This window comes from Cricetulus griseus, chromosome 3 (genome assembly GCF_003668045.3).
Source record: "Cricetulus griseus strain 17A/GY chromosome 3, alternate assembly CriGri-PICRH-1.0, whole genome shotgun sequence".
NCBI lineage: Eukaryota > Metazoa > Chordata > Mammalia > Rodentia > Cricetidae > Cricetulus > Cricetulus griseus.
Window position 1 is genome coordinate 185,403,545 of NC_048596.1, and position 8,240 is coordinate 185,411,784.

An 8,240-nucleotide genomic window follows, 5' to 3' on the forward strand; every position below is an offset into this window, starting at 1 on the left:
TCTTTTCTTGCTCTCCTCTATTCTTCCCCTGACTAGATCTTCCTACTTCCTCATGTCCTCCTCTCCCCTCCTCTTCTCCCATTCTTTTTCTTCTAACTCCACCCCCCCCATGCTCCCAATTAGCTTAGGAGATCTTGTCTCTTTCCCCTTCTAGGGGGACCATGTTTACAGTTCAGGTTACTCTGGGAAGTGACAACTACTGAAGTTACTGTCAGGGTTATGGGGAGGAAGAGGCAGATGGAGGAGAGGCACATGATAATGGACAAGGTACAGAAGCTGTGCATTCAGTACATGGTTTTGGTCACTTTTTACAACATGGTTATTCTCTTGTATAGTTTACTAGTTAGGCATATGATAAAAGACAGCGCTAAACCTATAGATATATAAGCAAATTGGAAAAAAACATTCATCTTAAAGTTTCATAAATATCTATCATTTTAATTATAAAGTCTCTACATTTGCACATTTTCATAAACTAATAACTTCATAAATACTCAAGGAAGAAAAGGATACTGTAACTTTTGGATCATATCCAAGCTTTAAAAAAAAAACAAACCAAAAACAAAAAACAGCAACTCCACATAAGAAAGGGAGGTGAACCCTTTACTTCCTTTTGCTTTTTGTATCAGCTGTTTAAAAAACACTAGAAACAGACATGAGTTTTTCTATATATTGTCCAAGACTTGATTTTCTGATTTTAGCTTCAGGTTTTCTTCCTTAACTGCATCTACTCTTTTTAAAAAAATCTAAATTAGAAACAAGATTGTTTTACATGACAATCCCAGTTCCCTCTCCCTCCCCTCCTTCCCTGCCTCCCACTAACACCCTACCTATCCAATACCATTTCTGCTCCCCAGGGAGAGTGAGGCCTTCCATGGAGGGGCATCTTCAGAGTCTGTCATATCCTTTGGGATAGGGCCTAGGCCCTCCCCCATGTGTCTAGGCTCAGGGAATATCCCTCTATGTGAAATGGGATCCCAAAGTCCATTCCTACACTAGGGATAAGTACTGATCTACTACAAGAGGCCCCAAAGATTTCCAAGGCCTCCTCACTGACACCCACGTTCATGGGCTCTGGATCAGTCCAATGCTGGTTTTCCAGCTATCAGTCTGGGAACCAAGAGCTCCCCCTTGTTCAGGTCAGCTGTTTCTGTGGGTTTCACCAGCCTGGTCTGGACCCCTTTGCTCATCACTCTTCCTTCTCTGCAACTGGATTATAGATCAGTTCAGTTTAGCTGTGGGTGTCTGCTTCTACTTCCACTAGCTGCTGGATGAAGGCTATAGGATGGCATATAAGTCAGTCATCAATCTCATTATCAGGGGAAGGCATTTAAGGTAGATTCTCTCCTCTGTTGCTTAGATTGTTAGTTGGTGTCATCCTTGTAGATCTCCAGACATTTCCCAAGTGCCTGATTTCTCTTTAAACCTATAATGGCTCCCTCTTTGATGGTATCTCTTATTTTGCTCTCCTCTATTCTTCCCCCAATTCAACCTTCCTGCCCCCTCATGTCCTCCTCACCCCTCCTCTTCTCCCCTTCTCATTCTCCTAGCTCCCTGTCCCCTTCCCCCATGCTCCCAATTTTCTCAGGAGATCTTGTCCCTTTCCCCTTCTCCAGGGGACCATGTATGTCTCTCTTAGAGTCCTCCTTGTTTCCTAGCTTCTCTGGCAGTGTGGATTGTAGACTGGTAATCCTTTGCTCTATGTGTAAAATTCATATATGAGTGAGTACATACCCTGTTTGTCTTTTTGTCACTGGGTTACCTCACTCAGAATGGTTTCTTCTAGTTCCATCCATTTACCTTCGAATTTCAAGATTCCGTTGTTTTTTTCTGCTGAGTAGTACTCCATTGTGTAAATGTACCACTTTTTCTGTATCCATTCTTCAGTTGAGGGGCATCTAGGCTGCTTCCAGGTTCTGGCTATTACAAATAGTGCTGCTATGAACATGGTTGAACAGATGTCCTTGTTGTATGAATGTGCTTCTATTGGGTATATGCCTAAGCATGGGATTGCTGGATCTTGTTGGTAGGCTGATTCCCATTTTCCTGAGGAATTGCCATACTAATTTCCAAAGTGGCTGTACAAGTTTGTATTCCCACCAGCAGTGGAGGAGTGTTCTCCTTTCTCTGCATCCTCTCTAGTATAAGTTATCATTGGTGTTTTTGATTTTAGCCATTCTGACTCGAGTAAGATGATATCTAAGAGTTGTTTTGATTTGCATTTCCCTGCTGGCTAAGGATGTTGAGCACTTTCTTATGTGTTTTTCAGCCATCTTAGATTCCTCTATTGAGAATTCTCTATTTAGTTCTGTACCCCACTTTTTAATTGGATTATTAGGTGTTTTGGAAACTAGCTTCTTGAGTTCTTTGTAAATTTTGGAGATCAGCCCCCTGTCAGATATGGGGGTTGGTGAATATCTTTTCCCAATCTGTGGGCTGCCATTTTGTTTTGTTGACTGTGTCCTTTGCCTTATAGACACTTCTCAGTTTAGGAGGTCCCATTTCTTAATTGTTGATCTCAGTGTCTGTGCTACAGGTGTAATGTTCAGGAAGCAGTCTCCTGTACCAATTTGTTCAAAGGTACTTCCCATTTTCTCTTCTAAGAGGTTCAGTGTAGCTGGATTTATGGTGAGGTATCTGATCCATTTGGATTTAAGTTTTGTGCATGGTGATAGACATGGATCTACCTGCAGTCTGTTACATGCCAGCATCCAGTTATGCCAGCACCATTTGTTGAAAATGCTTTCTTTATTCCATTGTATAACTTTAGCTTCTTTGTCAAAAATCAGGTGTTTGTAGGTGTGTGTGTTAATATCAGGGTTTTCAACTCGATTCCATTGGTCTACCTGTCTATTTTTGTTCCAGTACCAAGCTGCTTTCAGGACTATGGCTCTATAATGGAGCTTGAAGTCAGGGATGGTAAAACCTCTGGAAGTTCCTTTACTGTACAGGGTTGTTTTGGCTATCCTGGGTCTTTTGTTTCTCCATATAAATTTGAGTATTGTTCTTTCAAGGTCTGTGAAGAATTATGCTGGTATTTTGATGGGGATTGCATTGAATCTGTAGATTGCTTTTGGCAAGATTGCCATTTTACTATATTGATCCTACCTATCCAAGAGGATGGGAGATCTTTCCATTTTCTGGTGTCTTCTTTAATTTCTTTCTTTAAAGAAAGTTCTTGCTATATAGGTCTTTCACTTGTTTGGTTAGTATTACCCCAAGATATTTTGTCCCGACCCATGGGACATCAACCTGTGGCCGGGGGTCCTAGGAAGGAGTGATGGGGACAAGAGATGCAGAAAGAAAGACCACAAGACAGGATTCTGATTAAGTGGCAAATTTTATTTTTCCCAGGCTAGCTTATATAGTCAGCAGAGCAGGATATGGGGCGGGGTAGAGTGGGTTGTTTGTCAGTAGAGCAGGATATGGGGAGGGGTAGAGTGGGTTGTTTGTGTGCCAGATGTTAGTGTAGGCAGTTAGATAACCACAAAGGGAGGATGTTTGGCAGGGTAAAAAGTTCATGAGCGGATGGAATGTAGGGTAGAGGACTGGGTCATGTTGTTCCTCTTGGGGGCTGGGTTCTGAAGAGCTGTTATGTTAAGGTTAATGTATAACTATGTGGCTAGCCAAGTCTTGTCTAGGATCTCATGCCAAGCCCTGAGGTCTTTGGCTTCCGACAATATTTTATGCTGTTTGTGGCTATTGTAAAGGGTGTTGTTTCTCTGATTTCTTTCTCAGCCCTCTTATATAGTAGGCTACTGATTTTTTTTTTTTTTTGAGTTAATCTTGTATCCTGCCACTTTGCTGAATGTGTTTACCAGTTGTAGGAGTTCCTTGATAGAGTTTTTCAGGTCACTTATGTAAACTATCATATCATCTGCAGTGAATGTTTGACTTCTTCCTTTCCAATTTGTATCCCCTTGATCTCTTTTTGTTGTCTTATTGCTCTAGCTAACACTTCAAGTACGATATTGAAGAGATATGGAGAGAGTGGACAGCCTTATCTTGTTCCTGAATTTAGAGGAATTGCGTTGAGTTTCTCTCCATTTACTTTGATGTTTGCTGTTGGTTTACCATATATTGTTTTTATTATGTTCAGATATGTTCCTGTTATCCCTGATCTCTCCAGGACCTTTATCATGAAAGGGTGTTGAATTTTGTCAAAGGCTTTATCAGCATCTAGTGAGATGATCATGTGGTTTTCTTTTTCAGTTTGTTTATATGGTGGATTACATTGATGGATTTTCGTATGTTGAACCAACCCTGTATCCTGGAGATGAAGCCTACTTGATCATGGTTGATGATTTTTCTGATATGTTCTTGAATTCGATTTGCCAGTATTTTATTGAGTATTTTTGCATCAATGTTCATGAGTGATATCGGTCTGTAGTTCTCTTTCTTAGTTGTGTCTTTGTGTGGCTTGGGTACAAAGGTAGTTGTAGCCTTATAAAAAGAGTTTGGCAATGAACCTTCTGCTTCTATTGTGTTGAACAATTTGAGGAATATTGGTATTAGCTCTTCTTTGAATATCTGGTAGAATTCTGTACTGAAGCCATCTGGCCCTGGGCTTTTTTTGATTGGGAGACTTTTGATGACTGCTTCTATTTCCTTAGGGGATATAGGCCTGTTTAAGTTGCTTATCTGTTCTTGATTCAGTTTTGGTAAGTGATATCTGTCCAGTAAATTCTCCATTTCCTTTAAATTTTCAAATTTTGTGGAGTACAAAATTTGGTTTTCAAAGTATGACCTGAAGATTATCTGGATTTCCTCAGTGTCTGTTGTTATGCTCTCTTTTCATTTCTTATTTTGTTAATTTGCATGTTCTCTGCCTTTTGGTTAGTTTGGATAAAGGTTTGTCTATCTTGTTGATTTTCTCAAAGAACCAACTCTTCGTTACATTGATTTTTTTGAATTGTTTTCTTTGTTTCAACTACATTGATTTCTATCCTCAGTTTGATTATTTCCTGGCATCTACTCCTCCGGGGTGAATTTGCTTCTATTTGTTCTAGAGCTTTCAGTTGTGATGTCAACTCTCTGGTGTGACTATTCTCTGGTTTCTTCATGTGAGCACTTAGAGCTATGAACTTTCCTCTTAGTACTGCTTTCAAAGTGTCCCATAAGTTTGGGTATGTTGAGTCTTCATTTTCATTGAATTCTAGGAAGTCTTAAATTTCTTTCTTTATTTCTTTGTTGACCTAGGAGTTGTGCAATTTCTCGTTGTTCAATTTCCACGAGTTGGTAGGTTTTCTGCAATTTGTGTTGTTTTTGAATTCTAACTTTAAAGCATGGTGTTATGATAAAACACAGGGGGTTATTCTAATTTTTTTGTACCTGTTGAGGTTTGCTATGTTGCCAAGTGTGTGGTCTATTTTAGAGAAGGTTCCATGTGGTGCTGAAAAGAAGGTCTTTTGTGTTTGGATGGAATGTTCTATAGATGTCTGTTAATCCCAATTGTGTCATAACCTCTGTTAGTTCCTTTGTCTCTTTGTTAAGTTTCTGTCTGGTGGTCCTGTCCAGTGGTGAGAGTGAGGTGTTGAAGTGTCTCACTATAACTGTGTGAGGTCTTATTTGTGGTTTGAGTTTTAATAATGTTTCTTTATGAACCTTGGTGCATTTGTATTTGGGGCATAGATGCTTAGAATTGAGACTTCTTGCTGAAGGATTTTTCCTGTGATGAATATGAAATAACCTCCTTCATCTTTTGTTTGATTTTAGTTTGAAGTCTAATTCATTAGACACTAGTATAGCTACCCCAGCTTGTTTCTTGCGTCCATTTGGAATATCTTATTCCAATCCTTTACTCTGAGGTAATGTCTGTCTTTGAAGTTGAGGTGTGTTTCTTGTATGCAGCAGAAGGATAGATTCTGTCTTTGTATGCACTCTGATAGCCTGTGTCTTTTTATAGGCGAGTTAAGACTATCAATATTGAGGAAATTAAGGACTATCGAGAGCTTATTCTTGTTTGTTTTTTATTTGTTGTTGGTAGTGGTATTGTGTGTGGATTTACCCTCCTTTTTCTTTTGGCTTTTGGTAAAGTGGGATTATCTATTGCCTATGTTTTTGTGAGTGTAAGTTAACTTCCTTATTTTCGAGTTTTCCTTCCAGTACTTTCTGTAGGTCTGGATTTGTGGTTACGTATTGTTTGAATCTGGTTTTGTCAGGGAATATCTTGTTTTCTCCATTTATAGTGATAAAAAGCTTTGCTGTGTACAGTAGCCTGGGTTGGCATCCATGTTCTCTTAGAGTTGGTAGAGTATCTATCCAGATCCTTCTGGCTTTCAGAGTTTCCATGGAGACGTCCAGTGTAATTCTGATAGGTTTGCCTTTATATGTTACTTGGCCTCTTCCCTTTGCTGCTCTTAATATTCTTTCTTTATTCTGTATGTTTGGTGTTTTATGTTATTATGTGACTAGGAGACTTTTTTTTTGTGGTCCAATCTATTTGGTGTTCTATAGGCTTCTTGTGCTTTCACTGGCATGTCTTCTTGTACTTTCACTGGCATGTCTTTCTTTAGTTTGGGAAAGTTTTCTTCTATGATTTAGTTGAGTATGTTTTCTCCCCATTTGCGTTGGGTTTCTTCACCTTCTTCTATACTTATTATCCTTAGGTTTGGTCTTTTCATGGTGTCCCATATTTCCTGGATATTTTGTGTTAAGGATTTGTTGGACTTAGATTTTCTTTGCTTGATGAATCTATTTCCTCTAGGTTATTCTCAGTGTCTGAGATTCTGTCTTCCATGTCTTTTATTCTGTTGGTTATGCTTGCATCTGTGGTTCCTGATTGTTTACTCAGCTTTTCTATTTCCAGCATTCCCTCAGTTTGTGTTTTCTATATTGTCTGTATTTCAGTTTTCAGGTCTTGAACTGTTTCCTTCAGCTGTTTAATTGTATTTCTTTACTTTCCTTGATTTCTTGCATCTTTTGATTTGTCTTTTCTTCCATTTCTCTGAAGGATTTTCTCATTTCCTCTCTTAGGGTCTCTATCAACTGCATGAAGTTGTTTTTAAGGTTGTTCTTCTCTGCTTCATCTATGCCAGGATGTTCAGTTCTTGCTGGTGTAGAGTCCCTAGACTCTGGTGGTATAATATTGGTTTTCTATTGTTGGATGTGTTCTTATATTGTTGTCTTCCCATCTCTTCTTCCAATGCATGCAGGTAGTGTCTCTTCCTTTCCTGGTGTGTAGGGGTGCAAGTTTCTCTTCCGGTGGATTCAAGAGGGTCTGATACTCTGATGGGTCTCATGGTGGATGCAAACCTGTCTGAGGCACTTGCTGTCCATGTGGATGGCAGCAGGACTAGCACAGATATGTCCGCAGACTCAGGGTTGCTTGGTTCTCAGGGACTGAGTCAATCTCCCTGCAGACCCCAGGATGGGAGTTCCCAGAGTGGACAGGCAGAAGTCGGGCCCAAGGCAGGTGCCGAAGCAGCTCACTTCTGCCCTGAGTTGGGGCAGGAGTAGCCCAGCGATCTCAGCAGACTCAGGGTTGCTTGGTCCTTAGGGGCCAAGTTGATCTGCATCTACTCTTGCAGAAAGATCTTCAAGTGTGTGTTGGAGTTCAAACACCTGATTAATAAGTCAAGTCTTTTCTTCCAGTTTCACCTGATTTTCAGCATCAACTTCATCCATGTCCACATTCATCATCTTGGGTAATAGACTTTCAGCTCTTGGATGCATGCTCTTTGATGAATGATCTTGTGTCTGAGGCACTAGGAGGGGGTGGGGTGGGTAATTTGTCGCTCTCTTTTTTTTTTTTAAAGATGAACTGAAGTTGTTGGAAGGTTGGCTTATCAAAAACAATAGCAACAACAACAAAAAACACATCAAAAAAATGGTATCACCCTCTCCCTAGTGAGTAAGGAAGATAGGGGTTCTTTTATTAATTAGTGCTAAACTTGATACTTGCTATATAATGGAGGGGTAAATGCAGACATTTTAATTAGTGTGATCCCAACTTAGGCAATAGATATTTTGTACATGTTTTACAAAGATGTGACTTCTTGATTATCATTGTAAAAATTGATATCTTTTACTATATTAATTTTCTCCTCCCCTTTTGGAAAAGTGAAGTAGAGGGTTTTATTTTTGTTTTTTGATATTAGAGAGGTTTCTCCTTTGCTTTTTACACATGACAACTCACCACATGTGTCTTTGGATTAGAGGAGCACTGGGAATCTTCATCATCACTAGGCTCTAAGACAGAGAAAGCCTAATTGGAATTTTAAAAGTGGTGTTAGTTCCCT

General features: G+C 39.6%; 1 pseudogene; it reads right to left on the reverse strand.

The window, feature by feature from the left end:
* Positions 1-603: 603 nt before the first annotated feature.
* Positions 604-7,683, reverse strand: LOC100757977 (annotated as a pseudogene).
* Between the last annotated feature and the right edge of the window lie 557 nt (positions 7,684-8,240).